Genomic DNA, 26996 nt, shown 5'->3' on the forward strand with positions numbered 1-26996 from the left:
CTTATTCTCTATTCGTTGTAAATTTAACTCAATTAGCTGCCTAAAAATACAATTTCTTCTTTGAATTTGTCATATGTGAGTGTTCTGAAATATTTATTTTTAGACCAATTAGGTAAATAAGATGGCTGAAATGATGCTCATGGCACTAATAGGTATTTCCACAGTATTTAAAACTAATTTGAATTATATGTTTAAAATTTCTGGAAATAACTCATTACCACTGTATTTCTTTTGAAATTTTCTATAAACTTATAAAATTGTTCTATTCTCATAAAATATTTAAATCTTTGTAGCATTGTGGTCAACTTCAAGCCCATCATAAATGTGCTACTGAAATTTTTTGATAAGCAGGTATAATAGATGTGCTTTAGACTTTAGATAGAATATATCAGGATACAAGGTTTGATCCAATACTTTACATCTTAATACATTTCTTAGCATTTACCAATGAAAGTTATCAACTTTAAAAACTGTTATTAAATACATCAAACACATTTTAAAGTACCTTACTAAGTAAAGGTAATAGAATAATGATATAGAAAAGAATTTTTATTGGAATTTAGATCCTACCATAATATTATCTGGGAAGATTTAACACTTGCAACTTCTGGGATATATTATGAAGGGAATTTCTGCATTCACCATGTATTTTTGAGGCAATATATAGGTTAAATAAACCCAAGGAAATGTTTCAGTTTCAAGGAAGCCAAGTAAATTACTATTTACAGCAAAGCTATTTTCTATTCACATGTTGTGATTCTGAAAGTTTCTAATATACTCAATATAACAACAATGCAGAAAAGGACACAGTCTTCATTTAATTCTTCTTATGGAATTAAGTAACTTAAAAGCACCATTTACAGAGGCTTCAATGTTCAGATCTAAATTCGTTATATTGCAATGGCATCATATCCAGATGAAAATCTGAGATTTTAGGGCACCTGGATGGTTCAGTCTGTTAAGTGTCTGCCTTCAGCTTCAGTCCTGACCAGTTATGCCTCCGGCTCCCTGATGAGCAGGGAGCCTGCTTCTGAACCCTCTCCTCCCAGCTCCTGCTCTCTCTTGCTATCTCTGTCTTTCTCTCTCAAATAAATAAATAAAATCTTAAGAAAAATATCTAAGGGGCGCCTGGGTGGCTCAGGGGATTAAAGCTTCTGCCTTCGGCTCAGGTCATGATCCCAGGGTTCTGGGATGGAGCCCCACATCGGTCTCTGCTCAGCGGATAGCCTGCTTCCCCCTCTCTATCTCAGCCTGCCTTTCTGCATAATTGTGATCTCTGTCAAATAAATAATTAAACTCTTAAAAAAAAAAAAGAAAAACATCTGAGATTTTAATGATTACTTTTAAAATACTTTGAGAGGCTCTAAATATGTCATTACTTTACCCCATCTAATAACAAAGCACATATTTTTATAGGAAGAAATAACTTCAGATTAGATTAGATGTTAGTTATTATTAAAAACATATTTTAATACAAATTTTATTTATTTTGAAAAGCACACTTTTCCTGATATTTGGAAAGAACTCAGAAAAAAATTTAATCTGAAACATGTTTTCTTTACAAACTGATTCTTACGTTAGCAATGAAAACTCTTCAAATGAAAGTGTGATGTTGCTCTAGGATCTAAAATATACAATGATAACCCAGCAAGCAATCATGCTGTAGATATTTACCCAAATGAGATAACAATTTATGTCCCACAAAACCTGCACATGGAGGTTTTTAGCAGTTTTATTCCATAACTGTCAAAATTTGGAAGCATCCAAATTTTTCAGTAAGTCAGTGGATAAACAAGTTGTGGTAGATATCCATACAAGTGAATGCTATTTAGCCATAAAATAAAATGAAAAGACAGAGAAGAACCCTAGAAGTATATTGCTAAATAAAAGAAGCCAGTCCGAAAGGACCATATACTGTATAATTTCAATTACATGACATTCTGGAAAAGGCAAAATACTGAGAGAGTGAAAAAAATAGTGTTAGCCAGGGATTGGGGAGCTTGTTAGGGGTAGAGGGTTGTATGAATAGGTAGAGTACAGGTATTTTTAGAGCAGTAAAACTAAGCTATTTTGTATGATTCTGTCAGGGGTAGATACATGATATTATGCAGTTGATAAAACTCATGTACTTGTAGGACACAAAAAGTGAAACTTAAAGCAAACTATAGACTTTAGTCAATAATGTATCAGCATTGGTTCATAAACTATAACAAATACACCACTACAAGACAGATGTTAATAAGGGAAATGGTGGGAGGGCAAGGATATGGCACTGTTTGTACTTTCTGTTCAATTGTTTTGTAAACCCAAAACTGTTAGTGAAATAGTCTAGTAATTAAAAAATATAAAGTTAGTATATGAGTTTATGATAGAGAGCTTGAGTTTTTTAATTTTTTTTTAAATTTTTGTTTATTTGACAGACAAAGATCAGTTCAAAACACTGCAATGTGTTTCTTTGAAATAAATCTGCATTCTTCTCAAGTTTAAGGACATGGTAATTCAGACCATGGTTGTTTTGGTGGGTATTATGGAAGGCACAGATTGCATGGAGCTCTGGGTGAGGTGCATAAACAATGAATTCTGGAATTCATTTTTTTTTTTTAATGAAATTTTAAAAAAATTTTCATATTAAAAAAAAGAAGTTAATTTAGTAGTAACCAAAATATTTTCAAATGCATACTGATAGATATATAAACACATGCATGAAAGACAAATATTAATGTTAACAAACTTTACACAATTAAAAAAATGAAATGATAATTTTTATACATCTTCATAATTGCTTTGCAAATGGTCATTCATCCATGCTTGCTATAGAAAAATGTTCTTAGAAACATGAACTGTAATTTTTCTCTTTAACCACTATTGGAAAAAGAGAGTGAGAAATTTTCATAGGCCAGGATTATTCATTCTTTGATTTATCTGAAAAATGTGACTTTGTTTTATAATATGTAAATACTCCTGCAAATTAATTGCCATTTCTACTGTATATATTTTGTATCTTCAATAAATTCCCCTTTAACTTGTAAGGTATACTGTAAGATGCTATCAGAAGAATCCTTTCCATAGCTTTCTATGATTTAATCTGTCTTGATTTTTATAAGAGCATAGTGTACACCTGGTGAGATAGCTTTTATAAATCAAAAAAAGGAAGCTTACAATGTGATTCATATTTTAAAAACATTTCATCACCGAGTGTATTTTTTCCTACTTGGAAAAAATGTCAGCACCTTTGTAAGTATATTATTTTCTGATTTTCTAATCAAAACAATCCAGGCTGGGAGATAGTAGAAGCTACTTAAAACAATGAATATCACTGTAATGAATTTTAGTTGAATCTTTCGCTAGATGCAGAAAACAAAACCCCAAATAAGTTCATTTCAGTGAAATCTAAACTCATGTAATAGACATGCATATTTATATTCCACATACTTTGTTAATCATTGACTGAACAACATCGTGCCTGGAGCCAGCTGACAGGAATTTTAACCTGATTAAATGTCCCAGTATGCCTTAATACCTTTAAATGGAATTTTTATGGCCTGTTCTGCATGCGTATTATTAATACAGTGCCATCAAGAAAACCACAGACACACATAATAGCTCATCAATTTATAACTAAGCACTTTTGACCTTGAAAAATCAGCTGTCTTTCAGATTAATGTAGTTACATTTTAGGCAGAAAAAGAAGCCATAAAATTATCATGCTTATTTTTGTAACATGTCAGGATGAGAATTAGGAGTAAGGGCCATGCTGATGGCTTCTTATTGATATTGCTGCCAACCTCTGACATCTGAATTAGAAACTCTAGACCTCATCCTAATAAAAACCCACTTAAACATGAACATTTCAGCTAAAGAGATATATATAACATACTGCTGCTAAGTTGAAGGGGTAGAATATAAACTACCTTCTCTACAAATGTTCACATTTCTTAGAAAATTGAAAAAAATCTCCAAATTTTTCTCTCTCAAACACACACTCATATAATAATAAAAATTAATAAAAGATAAGCTCATCATGAACATGGCAAGGTCATATCAATGATCAAAAATGAGTAAGAAGTGAAAAAAAGATGCCAAGCAGATATAGAAGCAAATTGAAAAATTGTGGGAAATGATCTTTTATTCAAACAAAAAAGATAAATCTGGAGATAGATATGCAGTATTAAGTGAATTTGGTGATTTTTCTGAGAGTAATTTTTACAGCTAATGCCAATTTAATCACTGAAGAAAGATAGATTGAAGATGCAAAATGAAATTTTATGTCCTACCATCTAAAACTGAGCACCACCCCCCGAAAAAAACTGGACTATCTGACCATAAAGATACTATTTATTTTAGCATTAATGATTTAACATCAAGAAAAAAATTAAAGCTTTGCAAGAAGTCACTGAGAATGAAGAAAATCTCTAGAAGCATACATTGCCAGTGCTGGAATAGATCATTTGCCTTTTATGGTCCACCTAATCAGAGTGAACAATTCCCCATATAAAAGCCAAAGCTATCTGTTGACTTAATCAGTTTCTGCCTTCTATCTTTTTCATATTCTTATTACAGTTTTATTCCTTATAATATTCTGTTAATTTGCTAGTTCAAGTGTTTTGGGGTTTTTTTGTTTGTTTTTTGTATGTCTTTGAATATTCAGTTTCTTTTTTCATTGAAGAAATACAAGAGCTTCCTTGGTGCAATTTGGAGGAATTATATGCAGCTTGTATCTGATTGCTTTTTATTTGAAAACAACATATTTAAAGATTACAAAGGAATCAAGATGTTTTTCAAAGGTTGATTTCCATGCTCTCTCTCAATGCCTCTATCTAAGAGAAACCAATAATTATAATAGTAAAACTTTTCTCTCTCACTGGAAACCAGAAGAGGGTCACATTTTTGCTGAAGATGGAACATTAAGCCATTTCCTGAGGCATTATCACAAATGAAAGTGAAGTGACAAATAGAGAAAATTAGGCTAATGGTAAGTAGAGTTTCTCTCCTACAATGTCACTAATGATGTAGAAAAAGGTTGGGGTTTTGGAGTTGATGGCCAATAAAGAATTCTTGCGATGCCTTCGCAGCAAAAGGTGGCTTTGGTGACCCATGGCCAGAAAGAGCTGGACTGGGGTCTTGAGGAGTAGTTGATTATATATTTTCAAGTTGGGAGGCGGTTAGAAATAGTGTAAGTCTCTAAGGAATTTTGGAGACAAGGTTTCTAGGACCTTGAGAGGGTTAGGTGTTGTTAGGAAAAGGTAATTTATTACTGTATAATAAAACCCTAGTCATGAGACCCTTCAGATGTATATCAGTGGGTCATATGCTTGGGGATGATTATGATTGCCAACATATATCTTGGGGATTAGAGATAAAGAAGTTTCCACAGGAATTTTTCTATGTTAAAGTAGAATTACAGGGTCATCTGGGTAGCTTAGTCAGTTGAAGTTCCGACTCGTGGTTTTGGTTCAGGTCACAATTTCATGGGTCATGGGATCAAGCCCAACATGGCAGCCCACACTCAGCAAGGTCTCCTTGAGATTCTTTATCCCTCCCCCTCTACTCCTCCCCTTGCCCATACTCAGGTGTATACACACTCTCCCTCAAATAAATAAATAAATAAATAAACAGGCTTACAAGATCCTGGGGGATTGGGATAATGTTAAGATAAGATTTTATTTTGCCCTTAGCAAAGCATTAACATTTAGGCAACTGAGCTCCTGGTGAAAGGTCACTCCACTTGTTTCAAAGACTTGTCAATGAGCTGTAAGTAGTGAGGAAATTTAATGTTTTCCTTTGCCTTTGTTTCCCACATCAACTAACATCTTGATTGTGCAAGGAATGCAGATGAGGACAAGTAAAGGAGGAGGACAGACACAAAGAAGGATCTGATAGTGCTTATCACAGCCTTCAGGCTTAAGGCTATTTGAGAGGATGACTTTGAAGGGATAAATTAAGATCATTGACTCAAGAAGACTCAGACAACCTGAAATTATTCTTGTAAAAATTTTAAAGAACTACTACCTAAGATGGTCTGGATAAAGATGGTTTAGTGGAAAATTTAAAAAGAAAACAGCAAAAAATGAGGTCTATGTAATAAACAGCTTTATTTTGGGAATGCAGTAATGAATCAATAGTGGATTGTCTATTAATACAATTCATCTTATTAATTCAATTACAAGTTAAAGTAAACATCATAACCTCGATATTTACAAATTTTTTTCAAATTTCCATATTTTTGTTCTAAAGTTTGTTCATTTTGTAAACAAGCACCACAAAGACATTTATTTAATATAACAAGAAGGACCTATCTGAACTTAGCAAATATTATTTTTAACAATGAAATTTTTTATTAGATTTTATTTATTTATTTGACAGAGATCACAAGCAGGCAGAGAGGGAGGCAGAGAGGTGGGGGGAAGCAGGCTCTGGGCCTATGCAGGGCTCAATCCTAGGACCCTGAGATTATGACCTGTGCTGAAGGCAAAGGCTTAACCCATTGCCACCCAGCGCACCTTAACAATGAAATATTAAAGCAAGCTTCTTAATATTGGTTTATTGGTTAATATTCACGTACTTTTTTTAAGGGAGAAAGTCCATAGTTATCAGATTTAGTTCATTAAACCAAAGAAAATCTGAAAATCATTGTACTACAGGCATCATGCTGAACAATAACATCAGCTACAAATTTTACTAAGAGAAAAAAATATACATATTGAAAAAGAAAAATTATACATACTTATAGGTAATATGATTAAATCTAAAAAACCCTAAAAAAGAACATAAAGAACTCTTCTAATGTACTGTTATTAAATTCATTCATTTTTTCTAAGATGTATATTTCTTTATATTTCAGCATTTAAATGTATTGGAAAAATATGCTATTGAAAATAGCAAAAATAAATATTCCATTAATAGCAATAACCTTAAAACTGTAATTATTACATTCCTAAAAAAAGGCAATATTTTATTGAGGTAGAAACATGTACATTTGCATAAATATAGAGAAATCATATTACTGATGTGGAATACCAGATATTAAAATATGTACTACTGATATTTATCCAAAAAAAATTAATACAGTCATATAAAACCTTTAAGGTGTGGATTTTCTATTTTTTGGTTTTTGTTGGAAATCCAACAACTAATGTAACCATAACACACGCACACACACAAACACACACACACACATACACAAAATATGTAATTAAGAGGGAATATTTTTATATAAAACAGAGTAGTATAAAGGATTTCTTGTAGTGGATAGTAAAACATATGATAATCTATGATAATTAAAACACTGTGGTACTAACATAAAAATAAATGGAACACCATCCCATCATCTACAGATGTAGATTCCATTATACAAAGTAGACAACAAGTTAAAGTACAATTAGATACCTATTCCCTATCTTAAATTCAAATTAGCATTATTAAAGATTAACTTTGTTAAAAAATAGAAAGGAAAATATAAATATTTAAAAATAATAATCTTGGAGTGGAGATGCCTTCCTAATTCTGAAAACCATGATTCCTTCTGTGTTGCCTATTTTTGGATTTGGTATCCTCTAACAACTCCCTAATGTCAAAAATAAATATTTCAAAAATGTTTTGTACTTAATTCCACTACTTCTGCAGCCTGGTTCTTCAATCTCATAGTGTGGATTTTCTTAAAAAAGAAAACAAAAACAAAAACAAAACCTAGTGAATCTTGCTGATACATAGGAGCACATAGACTCAGCTTCATAACAGATGAGTTTCCTCCACGTATGTGAAATTTACTGTGCTAGAAGGCTTCAATGTGCAAATAATAAACTTTTTGCCTGTTGTAAATCTCAGCTAGATTTCCTTGCTAATTCTTTCCTATTGAAAAAGGATTTGCATTTTGGATTCAGGGCTGCCTTGTCTACCTGTAGGTTGGAATTTACATGTAGAGATCACCCTTTTGTCTCTGTGGCCCTATTGTTGAATTTTTTTTTTTAAAGATTTGATTTATTTATTTGACAGAGAGAGATCACAAGTAGGCAGAGAGGCAGGCAGAGAGAGAGAGAGAGAAGGAAGCAGGCTCCCTGCTAAGCAGAGAGCCCAATGCGGGACTCGATCCCAGGACCCTGAGATCATGACCTGAGGTGAAGGCAGCAGCTTAACCCACTGAGCCACCCAGGCGCCCCCTATTGTTGAATCTAATGCTCACTGCAGATGCTCCAATTTATTGAGAGGCCTGTCCTTTATTGCAAAATGTCCTAGATATGAACATTTCTCTTTAAACACAAGGGCAACTATTCTATGAACATGATGACTTCTTCCACTGACTTCCCAAACTTACACTTGTTTCTATTCTATATTCTCAACATCATCTTAAAGCTTTCACTGGAAGATACTAGTGGTAAATAGTAGAGCTTTCTTTAGCTTTTATTTTGTACAGGTTTCCTCATCTCTCTCTAACTTCATACTAATCTGATCTCATTATCTTGATGTTCTCAAGAAATTCTTCAGTATCCTAGTAGGCTTTTCTTGATTTTAGAGTATTGTAATATGTTTGTTATTTTATATTGTTTGGCATTTAAAATAAATTTTTAAAGATTAGATAATATACATATATTCGAACATCAGTGTTGAACAGAAAGTCAGGAAGCAGAGATCTTTCTACACCTAACAGCAAAGCTCAAGATTCTTTTAAAAACATACTAGTATTTGATAACATAAACAATTAAAAATTTCTTGTAACAAAAACTAATGACAAAAACATCACAAATACCTTAAACAAAGAAAAATGACTAGAAAATAAAAATTACAGAGAAGCAACAGATCAACAATTTTATACCCTTCATATACAATTGAAATTCAAAAATAATTAAGAAAACAAAAGCTTACAAAATAGGCAAAGTGTATTTATTTATGATGAAATACAGTGACCCATAAACATATGAAAACTATTTAGCATAAGCAGTAGACAAAGCAATGCAAATTAAGATAATGAAGGGGATCTCCCTTATCAATTAATTGCCTAAAAGCATGAGAAAAATTTAAAAAGAAACACAATAACTGGACCAAAAATGTTAGAGAGAAATGAACATTCTCCTCTAGTAGTAAGGGTGAAAATGGTGGGAACTTTCTTTCTTTCTTTTTTTTTTTTTTTAATATTTATGTATTTATTTGAGAGAAAGAGAGACCAGGAGTGGGCAGGGGGGCAGAGAGAGAGGGAGAGAGAATCTCAAGTGGACTCTACAATTACTGTGGAGCCTGACAATCCCATGACCCCAAGATCATGACCTGAGCCAAAACCAAGAGTCCACTGGTTAACCAACTGTACCACCCAGGTGCCCCAGTGAGAAACTTCTTAAAGTCAATTTAAAATGTGTATCAAAATAAATGTAAAAAAAATACATAAATAAATATGACCACCTTATAATATCCTTTCTGAGGAAAAATATAAGGAATCAAGTAAGACACAGATACAGGGCCATTTATTATAGTATTGATAGCAAATACAGAAAAAAAGATTATGAATAAAAGACTATAAACATTTGGGAAAGGATTCATATATCAGGGCACATAGATATGACCAAATGAAAAGATCTTTGACCATTTACTGACTGGGAAAACCATGCATTAAGCTGAAAAATATATTACAGAACAGCAATGTTGGTATGATTATCTTAATGTACAAATCACACATACACACACACATTATACACACAAAGGTGTGTGTATGTGTGTATATGCACATAGAAAAATAATGTGGATGATTATAAATCAAAACATTAATAATGGTTATCTCTTAGGATCAGATTACATTTACTGTTTTTATATTTTACTCCATTTTTGGAATTTTTGCAATAAGCAAATATATTGATTTTATAATTCTACAACTGGATAACTAATTTTTGGAAAATGGGAAAGGAGTAAAATGATTTCAGTTATAAAGAAAATTATTTCTATTATAGGGTTCCTGGGTGGCTCAGTTGGTTAAGAGTCTAACTCTTGATTTTGGCTCAGGTTATGATCTCAGGGTGAGATAGAGCTCCATACTGGGTGTGGAGCCTGCTTAAGATTCTCACTCTCTTCTCCCTCTGACCCCCTCTGATGCTTGCACACTCTCTCTCTCTCTCTCTCAAGAAAGAAAGAAAGATAACTAAGATTATATATATGAAGGACAGAGCTTTCCAAGCTCCTTTTCTGTTTTAGGCTAAAGTAGAGCTATTCTTTTCATTCTAAATTCTTACTGCAAGTGCTTATTTTGTTTTGTTTTTCATTCCATCAGGTAAAACTGTCTCTCTCTGACCCCTTTCAATCAGCCCCAGAAAAAAGGTTGTGCTTTTCTTCTCTTATTCTTTGCATTTGCAACCTAATTGAATAGTCCCATATAATTTAGGTGGTATGATATAAAATTGGGTTTTGGATAGCTTTGCTGCTATAATCGATAGGTATATTTTACTTTATTATTTTTCCTTATTTAGTATACTTTATTTGATATGCTCGATTAGCTTGCTTAACTTTTTCATAGCAGTGATCCTTATTAAAATTGCCCTCAAGGGGCCAGATTCCTAATTGAAAAAACTAATTGAGAAAATAACAATTTTAGCTCTACCAGTACTTTCTAATACTATACAACAAATGAAATGGGTATTCTATCAAATTAAGAAAGTGAATTATAGGGGCACCTGCGTGGCAGTCTGTTAGGCAACTGCCTTCAACTCAGGTCATGATCCCAAAGTCCTGGGATCAAGCCCTACATCAGTCTTCTTGCTCAGTGGGGAGCCTGCTTCTCCCTCTGCCTGATGCTCCCTCTGCTTGTGTTCTCTCTCTCTCTCTCTGCCAAATAAATAAATTTTTAAAAATCTTTTGAAAAAAGAAAGTGAATTATAGTAATAATATTGATGTTTTTATGAAAATTACATTTGCAAATCATCACAATTGCTCATACTTAACTTTTAGCTGAAAGAATCACTAAGGTATTTTCTATGTATAGAATTCTTTCAATTCAAAAGATTAATGTTCTTCACGGGACTATAAATAATTTGCAATGACTTATGATTTTTATTACTTTCAAGAATATAATGTTGTTTTAAACAGTCCTGGTAGGCCATCTCCAAAGCTAAACCATATACTAGATTATTTAAATAAAATTTGGACATTTGTTATCCTCTCACATTCTTTCTATAATTAAATAAGAACTTTGTATTACAAATGTCTATTCTTGGGCTCCCTTCTTTCCTCTCCCTGTCCCCAATATGCTTCTTTTGGTTTTATTTGGAATGTTAAGACATCACAGATGAACTTAGAAGATGTCATCTGTTGTATTTACTATGGCTGATCTTTGGAGATGTTTGTATGCATGGATATTGTGGTATGCCACCCATATCTTCTAGTTCTTCAGATGTCTGAAATGTTGGCTGCTAACAGCTCAACTTTAATGTAATAAATTGCATTTTATGTTCCTCCATGGGTACCTTGTTCCTCAATGACCTTATTGTAAAAGGGTATGAAACCTGGCTCCCTTCCTTCAGTTGGGGTATCTTTGAGAGATCAGACCCACTTAAGAAAACCCAGTACAATTATAGTATCTTTATAGCAGCTAAGGCCTTCACACAACTGTATTACACATGCTTCTTTTTCTACTCTGTTTTCTTACAGCTTTTTGTTTTGTTGTTTTGTTGGGTCTTTGTTTTGTTTTTGTTTTTGTTTTTTGCAGATAACACACTACAATAAACTTCCTATAAGCACATCTTAGGGTCTGTTTTCTGAGGAACTTCACCTAAAATAGTCTGTGTTTTTTAAAATAGTTCTTAGAAAGTACTTACCTTACATTTTGTCTCCTCACAGCATTTTTTTGGAAGTCTGTTTATAGTGGGTTGCATGAAAAGCTACCTTGAGTTTTCTATTGTGAAGGAACCACCTATTTCACCCAGAGGCAATTGAGGAAGGAAGTTGAGTTGGGCCTTATGAGTGATTGGATATAGCATATATCCACTCATCTTAATGGCTATCACTAAATGGATCCATTCCATTGCTGATAAAATGGAAAGACTGGTCTATGTACATCTATCCTTATTATCATATGTACAGCCAGATGAGCTATGATTCTATTAGTTCCCAGAACTCATTAAGGTCAAGTCAGGTTACCATTCAGGAAAAAAAGTATAATGGAAAATCATGCTGCTACAGCAGTATTAATGATTCATTAGGTGACATTCTGCCCTCTGGATGTTCCTGAAATGATCTAAATCCAAAGTGTCATAGCAGTTACAAGCCATGACACAATAATATAGAAGAACTGTTATGCTAAGTCACTAGTGGACAATACAGCCTAATATAATATGTATTTTTTTCATCAGTGATAGTGAAGATGAACCCAATTTTTTGACAATTAAAAATTGTATTTAATAGTACACTATGAATCTGGTTATCATAAATTAACCTGAAATTTTTATTTGGTTTATATATCCCATTTGTAATCATAAAGTACCACATACTGACTCTACTTTTTATAAGGAAATACTTTATTTTACACAGCCCCATGGTCTTCCTTCTAACTACAGTGGTTATACATTTCTGCATATATATATATATATATATATATATATATATATATGGTATTCATCCCAATAAGAATAGCTATTCTAAAATAGTTAAACATATTTTATAACAGTAAACTTTTATATAGTGTGTCCATTATGCCAAACACTATTCTTGTCGGAGGCAGGCCCCTGGCCAGGGCGGCCTCTGCCATTTAAAGATGGCGCCTGGCTAGTTGCCAGGTTAGGATTGCCTCATGAGACTAAGCGGAACGCCTAAAGAGGAAGTAAACAGCACTGGTTGCTAGCGAAGTTGTTCATTTAGGTGCACAGCCTGATTCGCTACCTCCTGTACCCTGCTCGCTGATTGGTCATGTAAGCATATATAAGTGTGTAGACTTGCGGAAATAAAGAGAGAGGAGAGAGAGAAGATGCATCCGAACCAGGGTTCTTGTCGTCCTTGCAGGGCGAGGGCGATAAATGGCGCCGGCACCCAGGAAATAAATAAAGGAATCTTGTAAGGTAATCCGCAGGAAAGCAGGGAGTAAAGGTCCGCAGGTAAGCAGGGACATTAGCCACCTTCAAAAGTGGGAATTCCGCAGTAAAGCGGGGAGTAAAGGCCACGTTCAAAAGTGGGAATTCCGCGGTAAAGCGGGGAGTGAAAATAGAAAAACCTTGCAAGGGAGAATTCCGCAGGTAAGCGGGGTAAAACCACGACAAAGGTGGTGGGAATCTTGTACAAGTCCGCAATAAGAAGCGGGGCGGCCTTAGAGCCGGGATTTAACGAGTCCGCAATAAGAAGCGGGGCGGCCTTGAGCTGGGATTAACTTGTACAAGTCCGCAATAAGAAGCGGGGCGGCATTAGAGCCGGGATTTTACAAGTCTGCAATAAGAAGCGGGGAAGCCTTAGAGCCGGAATTTAGCCGCGCGAGTCTTTAACGTCCACGTAAAAGCAAAAACTGCTCGGGCCTTTTTGAATACAGTGGAAAAGGCGGCTCCATGGTTCCTAGATGAAGGCTTGCTAAACATACCTCAATGGGACCACTTAGGGGAGGATTTGAAGAAACAGGATGCTTTAACTCTTCGCCTCAAATTTAACATAACAAAAGCACAGGCACGGACATAGTAGTCTCCTGCAGAAATTGCATGCTCTTACTAACTGCACTGACCTTGGGGGTTAATCCTAAGGGTTTGTTACCTAATCATATATGGCATATGGATGTCACACATGTTTCAGAATTTGGAAAGTTAAGATATGTTCATGTCTCTGTAGATACCTGCTCTGGAATAATTTTCGCCTCAGTGCATGGGGCGGGGGGGAAATCCAGAGATGTTATTGCCCATTGCCTACAGGCTTTCGTGGCATGGGGAAAGCCATGCCAATTAAAGACAGATAATGGTCCAGCCTACACCTCACAACCCTTTAAAGCCTTCCTACAACAACCTGACATTGACTCGATACATGGAATACCCTATAACCCACAAGGACAAGGTGTTGTGGAGCGTGCGCATCTTACAATAAAAAATGCGCTTTATAAACAAAAAGGGGGAATAGGGGACACCTTCAGGTCCCCTAAAGATAAGCTCAACACCATTCTCTTTATTTTGAATTTTTTAACGTTGGACAAAACGGGTAAATCAGCTGCAGACAGACATGCAAGTGATGCTGCTGCTTCCCCTAAGCCTTTAGTACTTTGGAAGGACATCCTCACAGGAAAGTGGAATGGACCAGATCCATTGTTAGTATAGAGTAGGGGGTCTGTATGTGTTTTTCCAAAGGAAAAGGAGGCTCCAATTTGTATCCCAGAGCGGCTGGTGCGTGCAGCCTTGCCTCCGAACACCAGTCATGATGCTGAAGATGCTGATGATAACTCTGGGGATGCTACACCTCCTGTGGCAGACTCAAGCCAGAGAACTGTGAGCAGTGGTTAAAGCATGGCTATATCCTTTACCAGTGACTAACTCTTCTCTCATATTCCCTCCTCTCCCTTTGATGCATGGCAGGTCTGTAACTTGCTAGGAGCATGTACTGATATCTCAGCAGTGTCCATGTTAAATGGTGGCAAATTACTCAACTGTTCTTATAAACAAAATGACTCTAGTACCTTTGAGACAGCAGTTAATGTGTCTTGTCCCAATAATACTACTTACCAGCCCACTCCCATATGCGTCTGGCCACCATTCCTTTTCCTCCTAACAAATGCTAGCGAGCTGAATGATACGTTGAATTGCACTAAGAACTGCTATCTTTCCCAGTGCTGGAATGTCACGGCCTTCAAGCTGGCTGTGATTATGCGTATCTCTACCCATGTTCCTATCCCAGTTTCCATTCCAGAGGACAAGTTACCGGTGGTGCTATCCAGAAAGAAGAGAGATTTTGGTATCACAGCCACCGTTGTGACAGCGGCTGCCCTTCAAACATACTCAGATCAATGCACATCTGCAAGCAGGAATCCTGATAGTCAACCAGAGAGTGGATTTGGTTCAAGAAAAAGTGGACATATGGGGGGCCCTATTGGGACTGGGATGTATAGTATCCTTTCCGGCAATTTGTGTAACTCCCATAGCCTATACTAATATGAGTGACTTACAGAATGTCTCCCGACAGCTCTCCCAATACTTGCGGGGGAATTAGTCCGCAGAATTCCAAAACTATACTCAGCACCTGCTACTAGGCATAACAAGGATAAATAACACCAGAGGTGAGCTTGCAACCCTCCCAGAGATAATCAAAACATTGCAAGATGTGTTAACCTTTACGAAACAATGGGCTAGCGTAATTGGTCTGATGATAATCCTCGTAGTGGGCTTGATTCTGCTAGTAAGGAAACTGCAAATTTGGAGGTGACAGCAACATAGGCAACAGCAAGTCATGGTGCAGGCCTTGTTAGCCATCGAGGCTGGAACATCCCCCCAGGTGTGGCTAAGTATGCTGGATCGGTAGTCAATGACGGGTAAGATTGGTGGGGGAAATATACCAACCTAAGACAGGATGCAGATCATTGATATCTGCCGTCTGATGACGGGTAAGGATATTCCCCGCCACTGACAACCTAAGATAGGCACGATCCCTGCCATAAAAGAAAAAAGGGGGAGATGTCGGAGGCAAGCCCCTGGCCAGGGCGGCCTCCGCCATTTAAAGATGGCGCCTGGCTAGTTGCCAGGTTAGGATTGCCTCATGAGACTAAGCGGAACGCCCAAAGAGGAAGTAAACAGCACTGGTTGCTAGCGAAGTTGTTCGTTTAGGTGCACAGCCTGATTGGCTACCTCCTGTACCCTGCTCGCTGATTGGTCATGTAAGCATATATAAGTGTGTAGACTTGCGGAAATAAAGAGAGAGAAGAGAGAGAAGATGCATCGGAACCAGGGTTCTTATCGTCCTTGCGGGGCGAGGGCGATATATTCTAAATTCTTCATATATTTGAACTCAATATTTTTTTTTAAGATTTTATTTATTTATTTGACAGACAGAGATCACAAGTAGGCAGAGAGGCAGGCAGGGAAAGAGAGGAAGAGAAGGAGGCTCCCTGCTAAGCAGAGAGCCTGATGCAGGGCTTGATCCCAAGACCCTGGGATCATGACCTGAGCCAAAGGCAGAGGCTTTAACCCACCAAGCCACCCAGGCGCCCCTGAACTCATTATTATCATAACTTTGCACACATGGAAACTGAAGCTAAGAATGCCCAGGGACTTGCTAAAGCTACACAGCTAGTATCTGTCAAACCTGGGATTTTACAACAGATATTCTGTCTCCACACTTTATTATTGGGGACCAATTATATGCTTTATACTAAAATAAACCTGGAGTGATAGATCTAAAACTAAACTTAAGGGCTCAAAATATTCTAGGCTAAAGATTAAATAAATCAATAATTAGGTTCATGATGTAGATATACATTGGATGCAGAAATATCTCTAGGGTCAGGAGAGCTGGGAGAAGATGAATTATGACCTTGATAATAAACGAAGATAAGAGATGAAAACTAAACTGGAAGGGGATACAATATAGACAAATCTCTTGTGCAAAGTTATAGATGCATGTGAGATTACGGCATGTGGGGAAATCCAAGTAATTTGGTATGGCTGGAATAGAAGGACTTGTGTTGCACTATCAGACGTCAGAATGAGAAAAGAAACAACTATCAAGAGCTTTTCATGTCATGTGGTAGGCTGTGGCAAAATCTACTCCTGGAAAATTTCTATGATTTACTCAAAGCCCTAGTTGTAAACCTCTAGTCTCAAGGCTGGCAGTATATGGAGAAATTCTGTATTAGAACTGTGTTCTCCCTGGGTGTTAATAAGTTCTATTAACTCGGAGTCCTACTAAGAATAGATGGCAAGACAGGCCTTACTATCGCAATTCAGAAGGCAACAAAGTACAGGAATGAAGCCACCATGACTTGTATCTTCATTCTCAAGCTCAGGGGAAAAGATAAACCAGCCCACCCATTCATCTCCTTTCCAGCCTCCTGAACTTCTTCTTGGGGGCTGAGTAGCCAGAAAGATCAGATATACAGGATCAATGCTAACTGTATTAGTTTTAATAGACAACTGTAGAGTTCTTCAGTTCCTTTTACTTGGATTTCCAGCAGTACTTATGAGAAAACAATGTAGCCTAAAAACGAGATCCCAAATTCTCAGTGGTTTCCAGTTGTAAAAAAAAAAAAAAAAAAAAAAAAGGCCTCAGCAGCATATTTCTCTCTGAAGAGGCTGATAGCTGGTAATTGGTGGTGGAAGAAAAAGGAGCCATGTTCAGTCACTATGAATATTTCTTCACTTTCTTGACTGTTTTATTAAGTAAGAAATCTGATTATTTTTGTTATTGATGCTATTTCCCAGCACATTTATTTCCTTAAACACAATTATTCACAGTAAAATATCATATTTTTTTTCATGCCCATATTTAAGGTCTGATAAAGAATAATGATGCATGCAGTGGTGTAGGTTGTATAAACTTTATGTCTTCACTCTTCCAAAAAAAGGAAAGAATATTAGTCCCAATTGTTAAATATCAGTTTCTTTATCTATAAACTTAGTTAATATCTCTTATTATGTAGAGTTATGGCTATTTTGGAAATAATGAATATAAAACAAGAAGATGATTAAGATAGAGTAATACCAGACTCAGAGCTGGCTTTCATCAAACGTCGATTGCTGTTTAACATTATTTAATATTAAAATATACCATAATAAAATGAGGGAATTCCAATTCTACATATTCATAGCAACAATAAAAGTGGGAGTATGATATTTAACTGATTCACAAATATTATTGATTGATGACTATGTGTCAGGCATTGTACCATATTCGATGAAAACAAAAATAAATATGGGGTTTTAGTTCTCAAGGGTTTTTTTAGTTCTCAAGTGTTTTAGTTCTCAAGGATCTTTATGTGGAAACATGGATTTCTAATTTAGAAGCATCTGCATTATTACCTACAGAATAAGAGTTAATACTTTTATGGAGTTTTTTTTATGTGCCAGATACAGTTCTAATCACTATATGTGTGTCAACGTGTGTGTGTGTATGTATGTGTACTTACACACACATATATAACCATCTTAAATAATAAGTATATTATCACTTACTTACACTTCACAAATGAACAACCTGAGATATAGAAACATTATGGCTTACCCAAGTTCCAAACTGAATGATAGCAAGTCTGAGTTTTGAACTCAGGTATCTGATTCCTCGGCTCACACTCTTAACCATTTTATACAGCCTTGTCAAAACAATACATACGTAGACACAAAACAATTTACAGTTGCAGAAACTAAGTCTCAGAGAATTAATAGAAACTAGCTAGGTCACATTTGGCAATTCGCTGGTCATGATTGATGAAGGCAATTATTCAATACCAGATACACTGTGTTTTGGGTGATAATCTAACCTAGCTGAATACTCTACTTACACCTTTGGCCACAGTATAAAGGAGAGACTTTTGGTGAATATTCTGGGATCATATTTAATCCTTGAGGATCAACATATAGATGTTCCACATACTGTTATCATCAAAAATAAAGGTTATTTTCTGCTTTGTTTTGTTTTTTGCCCTGAAAATATTTCTAATATATCTAATATATCTGAATACCTTATCTTAAAGCACGAGTAGTATCCATTTCTAAAGGATGCTAACACAAAATGGTGGTTCTAAATTATGATGTAATTGCCACTTTTCAACCAACTTATGATAGAAATACCTTCACAAGTACCTCTCTACTTGTTCAATGAAGTTACTGACTTTTATCTGGGGCACTAATATTGAAAGTCATTAAATTAAAACATGCCATTGCTTACTGTGTACAAAAAAATGAATTTTAATAAAATTTTGTAATGTAACATACTTTTTTTAAAAAAAGCTGTAAGGGACGCCTGGGTGGCTCAGTTGGTTAAGTGGCTGCCTTTGGCTCAGGTCATGATCCCAGTGTCCTGGGATCGAGTCCCACATCAGGCTCCTTGCTTGGCAGGGAGCCTGCTTCTCCCTCTGCCTCTGCCTGCCATTCTGTCTGCCTGTGCTCTCTCTCTGTCTGATAAATAAATAAAATCTTTGAAAAAAAATTAAAAAAAAATTTAAAAAGCTGTAAAAGCTTAAACTGTTATAGATTATTTCTGTAAATTGTTTGCTTAATATATGACTAATTTTTAGATTAAAAAAGATTTACAAATACAAAGAGGTTTTCTTAGTCCTATAGTCTCCATACAGCTAACTGAAGACATATCTATTATACCATATCTATTTCCCATAACAAGTACATTTATGCTATGTAGTGTGTTTGTGTGGGTGCATGAAACATGCTCTGGAAAGAAGGTAGAGCTATCTCAATATCCTGACACAGGATAGTTGCATATATCTTAATTAGGAGGACTATTTCAAAGGTCTGGGTCAGTTAGAACTCAGTCTGAGTTGCCTTAATAGTCATCACAAGATCTGGTGTTCACAGTATTAAGGGGGATCTTTTCTCCAGTTAGATCCTACATCTGCCATTCCTTCCAGGTTGAGAATTGAATAGAGGACTGTTTAGATTAACATTCTCTCTCTCTCTCTTTTTTTAAAGAATAGTGAGGATATAAAGTTTATTATGTTCTTGATTCAGTGATTTCAAATAAAACCAAATATTTCTGAAACCAGAACAAGAACCAGAGGTCGCAAAGAAGCTTAATTGCTGTATATGAACCCAATGTGCTGCCCTTCATAAATAAAGATGATAGTACCAATACACTAATAGCAGTCATGGGTGGTGATTTTCCCCCTCAGTAACAGTGATAGATTTGTACTAATGCACTCATACTACCTTTTCAGGGTCCTCTTTTGACCAGTAATATACTATTTGTCAGACTCTTAGTGGGGCAGATTGCTGCCTCTGGATGTGAATCAGAGCAGAGCCAAGAGCTCCCATGTGGGAAATCAGCCTTGACTCAGTACAATGCACTAATTAGCCGAGATCACCAGCTACAGAGTCATATGCTATATAATCAGACAACTGGACAAAAGAGGACATGTCAGCTTAGAACAATTTCAGAAAATTTGTGTCAGGGAAGTGTTGATTTGCTGCCCTAGATTGCTGAAAACTACATAACTTAAAGTGAAATCATTATAGAAATTGACACAAGCCCTATCAACATCAATATATTATAAATCATCTTGTATGGTTAACTAAATTTCATTTATGTCATTGGTAGGAAAGTAAAGATAAATTCTAAAATAGCATCACCTGACTAAAAGAAAATTCATGGTTAATTAATGGAGTATACACTTCTATTGAATTCCTCTAGACTTTTAAGAAAGTGATAATAATGATGCCATGTCCTTCCTTGTCCTTTTACATGAATTTACTATACGTTTGTATCTAGACATGATTCCAAACAATAAGGCTAGTTATGAGGAGATTAGAAGTATACTAAAACAGAAGGCCATTTATAGGAATTCTGAATTCATTAATTTTAAATGAGCTTTATTCCTTCCACTTTTTTATTCTTTTCCTTGATCCTAATATTTGAGTTTCTTATTTAACAACAGCAGTGATCACTTAAATAGAACTATTTATTTTTCAGGTCCTATCCTAACAACCCTATAGGTTTCTATTATTATCACCATTTTACAGGTATAGAAGCTGAAGCATAAAGAAGTAATTAATCTGTCCATGCTTACAAAGCTAGTTAATTGGTGAAGTTGAGATTTAAACCAAAGCAGCTTGCTTTTATAGTTGTGTTTTTAACCACTAAGCTATGGTCTATTGTTTTAGAAAACTGTGATGAATAACTTATTTTATGCCTAAAGGAAAGTAAAATGTATTTATTAAGTCAAAATAAGATGGTTTTTTTCCTGATATTGCTATCTCACACCCTGATTAGATGCCTCCTGCTTTTTCCTTTAATAGATCTGCTTATAAGCCTTTCTTATAGCTTTTGCTACTTGGTATCACTGTCACTGTTGTGTGATCCCTTGATGGCAGGATATTTGAACCAAATTTTGTCATTTATAACTAGCACTAGACCTAGTGCAGAATAGGAAGACTGTATTGGTGGAACGAATGAATAAGAATGTTCATCTTCTACTTAAATGTTTATTTTAATCACCATGATTTTCATTGTATTTCATGACTGAAGAACACCAAGATTTCTTTGGAAAATTTTAATTCCCTACTCAGTTTCGGATGGGTAAAGATATTTGGTTTTTGTTTTGTTTGAGAGGTAAGATTTAGTGATTCATCAGTTGCATACATCCAGTGCTCATTATATCAAATGCCCTCCTTAATGCTCATCACGTAATTATTCCTTCCCCCACCTATTTCCCCTCCTGCAACCCTCAGTTTGTTTCTTAAAGTTCAGCATCTCTTATATTTTGCCTCCTTCTCAGTTTTCATCTTATTTTATTTTTCTTTCCCTTCCCCATGTTCTTCTGTTTTGTTTTTTTAAATTCCTCATATGAGTGAAATCATCCAGTGTTTGTCTTTCTCTGACTGACTTATTTCACTTAGCATGATACACTTTAGTTTCATCCACATCATTGCAAATGGCAAGATTTCAGTTTTTTGATGGGCACATTATCTCTTTATCCATCTGTCGATGGACATCTGGGCTTTACCTAGATGGGCAAAGCTATTGTAAGCACAAGACTCTGGGGAAAGCTAGTAGATAATTTCCACTCCCTGATTTGGAAGTTTTAAAATCAAGAGTTCAGTTTTAGATATGTTAAATTTGAGAACATAAATAAGTAAGAAAGCAGCTGGGTTGGGCCTAGGAGAAACATAAATGTACAAACAAAGATATTCAAACATTTTAAAGAAGAGTTTCTTATGTAATTCTGAGACCAAAGAAAAATCAATAATTATATCATTAGGAGAAAAAAAAATAACCTATAGTAAGTGACTAACAGAGTTACAGAGAAATATATGTGGATTTTAAAATGTATAGTATAATAAAGAATTTTAAAAATAAACATGCAGTTGAAAAAGACTATCAAAAACAAGAACAGAATAAAATACTGAATAAAAAACTAAGTAAAAATAATGTATTATAAAATAGAATAATAGAAGTTATGACACAATAATGAGATAAGTCAAAAATATAGTAATTTTCAAAAAGATAAAATATATGTTCATAATTTTAGCAAGTTGGAAAGGAATATAATCACAGTAAAGGACCTAAAAATAAAGAATATTTACTATTTGTAACTCCATACCAACAAATTAGTGACAATTAGTTATAAAAGGTGATTCATTTATACAATAAGAATAAGCAACTCTTTCTGCTATCTTTTGCTACATAACAACCCACCCTAAAACTTAGTGGTTTGAAACAACTAACTTTCTGAAAATTTGCTAACACTGTAATTTTGGGCTCATAGTGCCACTTGGGTAACATTCATGCAACCTCAGTTATCTGGAAGCTTCAGCAGGACTGGGAAGTGTAATCTGACCTCACTCCAATTTCTGGGGTCTTAATGGGGATGGCTGAGAAACTGGGGTCTCTCACTACTAGTGGCCTTTCATCATTCAGTGTGCCCAGCCAACCTTCTCCACATGGCTAGCCCTATATGCAAGTGTTTGTCAAGTATCTCCTTGTACTATATTTTCTGGCATCCTTTTGATCAAAGTAAGTTACATGGCCAAGCCCAGTGACAATGTGGGAGTGGACTTCAATTCCACCTCTTAAAGGGAGGAAGGGCATAGACCCCCAGACCATTTTTAATCTACTGCCAGCTCACCCCCTGCCTGTCACTATTTATATTCCTCCTACATGTAAAATACACTCATCTCTTCCTAAGACTACCAAAAAATAACATCTTATCACAATTCCAGTTTTGAAGTTTAGGATCTAATCCTCTAAACCATATCCAAGTATGAATGGCACACTTCATGTAGTTTCATGGGTAGAACCCCTTGGGTGAAAGAAATCAAGCAGAGACTTGCAAGTTAAAAATACAAGTTATCTGTACTTCACCCCACACATGTACCCAACATATGACTGTTATATAGGGCAAGATAATTTCCACTTTTTAGGAAATGGAAAACTGGAGCTACAAAGCAGTGACAGATATATAATTACTTGGAAATTTGACCAAGCACCTCTCCTCACTTTCAGTACTTTTGTGGCAAGGAATGTTCCATGGTAAGAGTCTGGTTCCTCTCCCTGGAGTGATTTCCTAATCAATTCAACTCTTCTGCTTCTTTCTATCCCATCTGGGCTCTTAGCTATGGCTTCTGTAACAAAATTAAATAAAGGTGGCCAGAATTTGAATCTATTTTCTGACTGGAGATACCTTGACCTTTTTTGGAAGGCTTATTTTCCATATTGATTTAGAGTGGGTAAAACTACTGTAAAGATGGAATTTTGGGGTAAGATGTCGAATAGCTCTCACTGCCTGATTGGAAACTATCTCCTGCCAGTGGCCCAGAAAGCTCTTCTCATTTTGGACTCTGTTTTTTAGACTCTGCTAATATAACTCCCTTCCCTCCATCCTTTGTAGAACATAGAACATTCTTTGTAGAACATAAATGTTAATGGGGATTCATTCCTGACCCTGAAGCGAAATTCACAATTTTTTCTGACATAGGCTTCCTTTTAATTTGGGCCACATGTAAGTTTACTGTGGGACCATGCCCTTAAAATTATTAGAAATTCTTTTTTAATTTGTTCTATCACATTGATTGATTTGTGAATGTTGTACCATCCTTGTAGCCCAAGGATGAATCCCACCTGGTCATGGTGGATAATCTTTTTAATGTGCTGTTGGATCCTGTTTGCTAAGATCTTGTTGAGAATCTTAGCATCTATATTCATCAGTGATATTGGTCTGAAATTCTCCTTTTTGGTAGGGTCTTTGCCTGGTTTTGGGGATCTGGGTAATGCTGGCTTCATAAAAAGAGTCTGGAAGTTTTCCTTCTGCTTCAATTTTTTGAAACGGCTTCAGGAGAATAGGTGTTATTTCTTCTTTAAAAGTTTGGTAGAGGGCGCCTGGGTGGCTCAGTGGGTTAAGCCACTGCCTTTGGCTCAGGTCATGATCTCAGGGTCCTGGGATCGAGCCCCACATCGGGCTCTCTGCTTAGCAGGGAGCCTGCTTCCTCCTCTCTCTCTCTCTCTGCCTGCCTCTCTGCCTACTTGTGATCTCTCTCTGTCAAATAAATAAATCAAATCTTTAAAAAAAAAAATAAAAAAATAAAAGTTTGGTAGAATTCCCCAGGGAATCCGTCAGGTCCTGGGCTTTTGTTTTTTGGGAGGTTTTTGATCACTGCTTCAATCTCGTTACTAGATATCGGTCTATTCAGGTTGTCGATTTCTTCCTGGTTCAATTTTGGTAGTTTATAGTTTTCCAGGAATTCATCCATTTTATCAAGGTTGCTAAGCTTATTGGTATATAACTGTTGATAATAACTTCTGATGATTGTTTCTACTTCCTTGGTGTTTGTTGTGATCTCTCCCTTTCATTCATAATTTTATGAATTTGGGGCTTTCTCTCTTTTCTTTTGGATTAGTGTGGCCAGTGGCTTATTGATCTTATTGATTCTTTCAAAATTAACAAGACAGGAAACAACATGTGTCAGAGACGATGTGGAGAAAGGGGAACCCTCTTACACTGTTGGTGGGAATGCAGGTTGGTACAGCCTCTTTGGAGAGCAGTGTGGAGATTCCTCAAGAAATTAAAAAGAACTTCCCTATGACCCTGCAATTGCACTCCTGGGTATTTACCCCAAAGATAAAGATGTAGTGAAAAGAAGGGCCATATGTACTCCAATGTTTATAGCAGCAATGACCACGGTCACCAAACTATGGAAGGAACCAAGATGCCCTTCAACAGACGAATGGATAAGGAAGATGTGGTCCATATACACTATGGAGTATTATGCCTCCATCAGAAAGGACGAATACCCAACTTTTGTAGCAACATGGACAGGACTGGAAGAGATTATGCTGAGTGAAATAAGTCAAGCAGAGAGAGTCAACTATCATATGGTTTCACTTATTTGTGGAGCATTACAAATAGCATGGAGGACATGGGAAGTTAGGAGAAGGAAGTTGGGGGAAATTGGAAGGGGAGGTGAATCATGAGAGACTATGGACTCTGAAAAACAATCTGAGGGGTTTGAAGTGGCGGGGGGGGGAGGTTGGGGTACCAAGTGGTGGGTATTATAGAGGGCACGGATTGCATGGAGCACTGGGTGTGGTGAAAAAATAATGAATACTGTCATGCTGAAAATAAATAAATTTAATTTTAAAAAAAAGAAATTCTGTTTTAGCTGATAGAGTCTACTAAATATTTCATAGTTCCTAATAAAGAATATTTCAATTAAATCTGGATTTTATTTTTATATGGTTTTATTGTGAGAATCTTTTGCCTTCCGGAGTAACTGAAAACAAGAACAGTTTAATATTCTAACCCATTAAATTCTGCTTGCAAACTGAACATTTTATTCTTTGGCTTATAATTCTCTCTTGCAGTACCCCATAATGCCACTAAAGAAAACCATCTGGTGCTCTTTCCTTTGTTCATCAAGTTGTAAGAGATGCTAAACATTTTCATCTATATGGGAGTTCTACTGCATTAAGGATTTGTTACAATTAAATTAAGTTTACTTCTGCTTTGTCTTGAGGGCAAATTCTATACTGTGTATATTATAGGACCCTCCCCCCAGCAGAGCTTTTGTATCTAAGTATTATAATGTTATGAAGATCTTAATCTCTTTCTCTCTCTCACTTGCAGGAGGTCACTGAGAAGATATAACCACAAGTTGATGTGTGAGGTGGACCCTGCAATGAGAGGTTCCTCACCTGCCCTTGGAATGTGAATTTCATTCATCTTCTTCCCCACTCCCAGAAGCTGCCTCAAGGACATAGCTTTGAGAGAGAGATGTGGTGTTAAAACCATCTGGATGATTCCCGTGATTGAACCCTATATAAGACCCTATATAAACTTTTACAGCTTGTCAGATGGGTGAATAGATCTACAAGTCTTACAGCTGCCCAATACAGGCCTTGCAATAATTTCCATGGCCTATCAAGCCTGCCCCCTACCAATATGGAAAGGCCTGCCTGTTTCTTTCCCCAACTTCCATTTATGGGAGCCTGTTTCACCTTACACCCAGGAAGATCTCAAGGAGGTTTCAAGCCATTATTCATTCATTCTCTCTCTCGATCTCTCTATCTCTCCCTTCCTTTCCTTCCATTCTTTGTGGAATACACCCCCTCCCTCCACCCCACTCCAGTCTCCTATTCTACCACCATTGTATTCAGCAAAAGTCAGATAGAGAGTCGTGGCAGAAAAATAAACAGCACCCCTTTGGACTAAACTTCTGCTAGGTTATGTTCTAAACAATACTGCAGTCTATTTGACTTGTGATACATCAACTGTAAGCATTCTCTCATTTGGTTCTAATTTCAAGATTATTTTTAAATCTACAGTTTCAACATAGAAGTTGCCTCTTTTTTATTTTTTTTTCTTTTTAGTGGGTTGTGAGAAAAAAAAATGCTTAAACCCTAATGGCATTTCCTAGAAATATGAACAACCATATTTGTAGCTTTGTTTTTTTATAACTTTCTTGCATTGCTTTATTTGTATTTGCCATTTTGGCCCTCAGTAGGCTATATTCTTCATTAGTATAAGTTATTTTTTAGTCATGAATATTACCTATGACAGCCCCAGTCTATCTAAAATTGTGTCACCAAATTATTTCTCCTAAAATAGTACTAATAAAACTTTTAGTAATGAGGGACACCTGGGTGGCTCAGGCAGTTAAGCATCTGCCTTTGGCTCAAGCCATGACCCCAGGGTCTTGGATTCAAGTCCCATGTCAGACTCCCTGCTCATGCTTCTCCCTCTCCCTCTGCTCCTGCTCCTGTGCTCTCTCTCTTGCTCACTCTCTTTCTCAAATAAATAAAATCATTTAAATTTTTTTAATTAAAAATTAAGTGATGAAAATATCTATATCCATACTGAAAAATATGGTATCCAAAGACATAAGAAGTTATTGAGGATATGAGAATGTTTAATA

The 26996-nt window shown here is 35.9% G+C and overlaps 1 long non-coding RNA gene across 1 annotated transcript; it reads left to right on the forward strand.

The window, feature by feature from the left end:
* LOC309843874 lies at window positions 1–26108 on the forward strand. The gene is made up of 3 exons (XR_014300389.1): window positions 1–75; window positions 4873–4972; window positions 25709–26108. It is a non-coding gene; the product is annotated as an uncharacterized lncRNA (long non-coding RNA).
* The last annotated feature ends 888 nt before the right edge of the window (window positions 26109–26996 follow it).

This window comes from Mustela nivalis (assembly GCF_964662115.1).
Source record: "Mustela nivalis genome assembly, chromosome: 11".
NCBI classification, from domain to species: Eukaryota; Metazoa; Chordata; class Mammalia; order Carnivora; family Mustelidae; genus Mustela; species Mustela nivalis.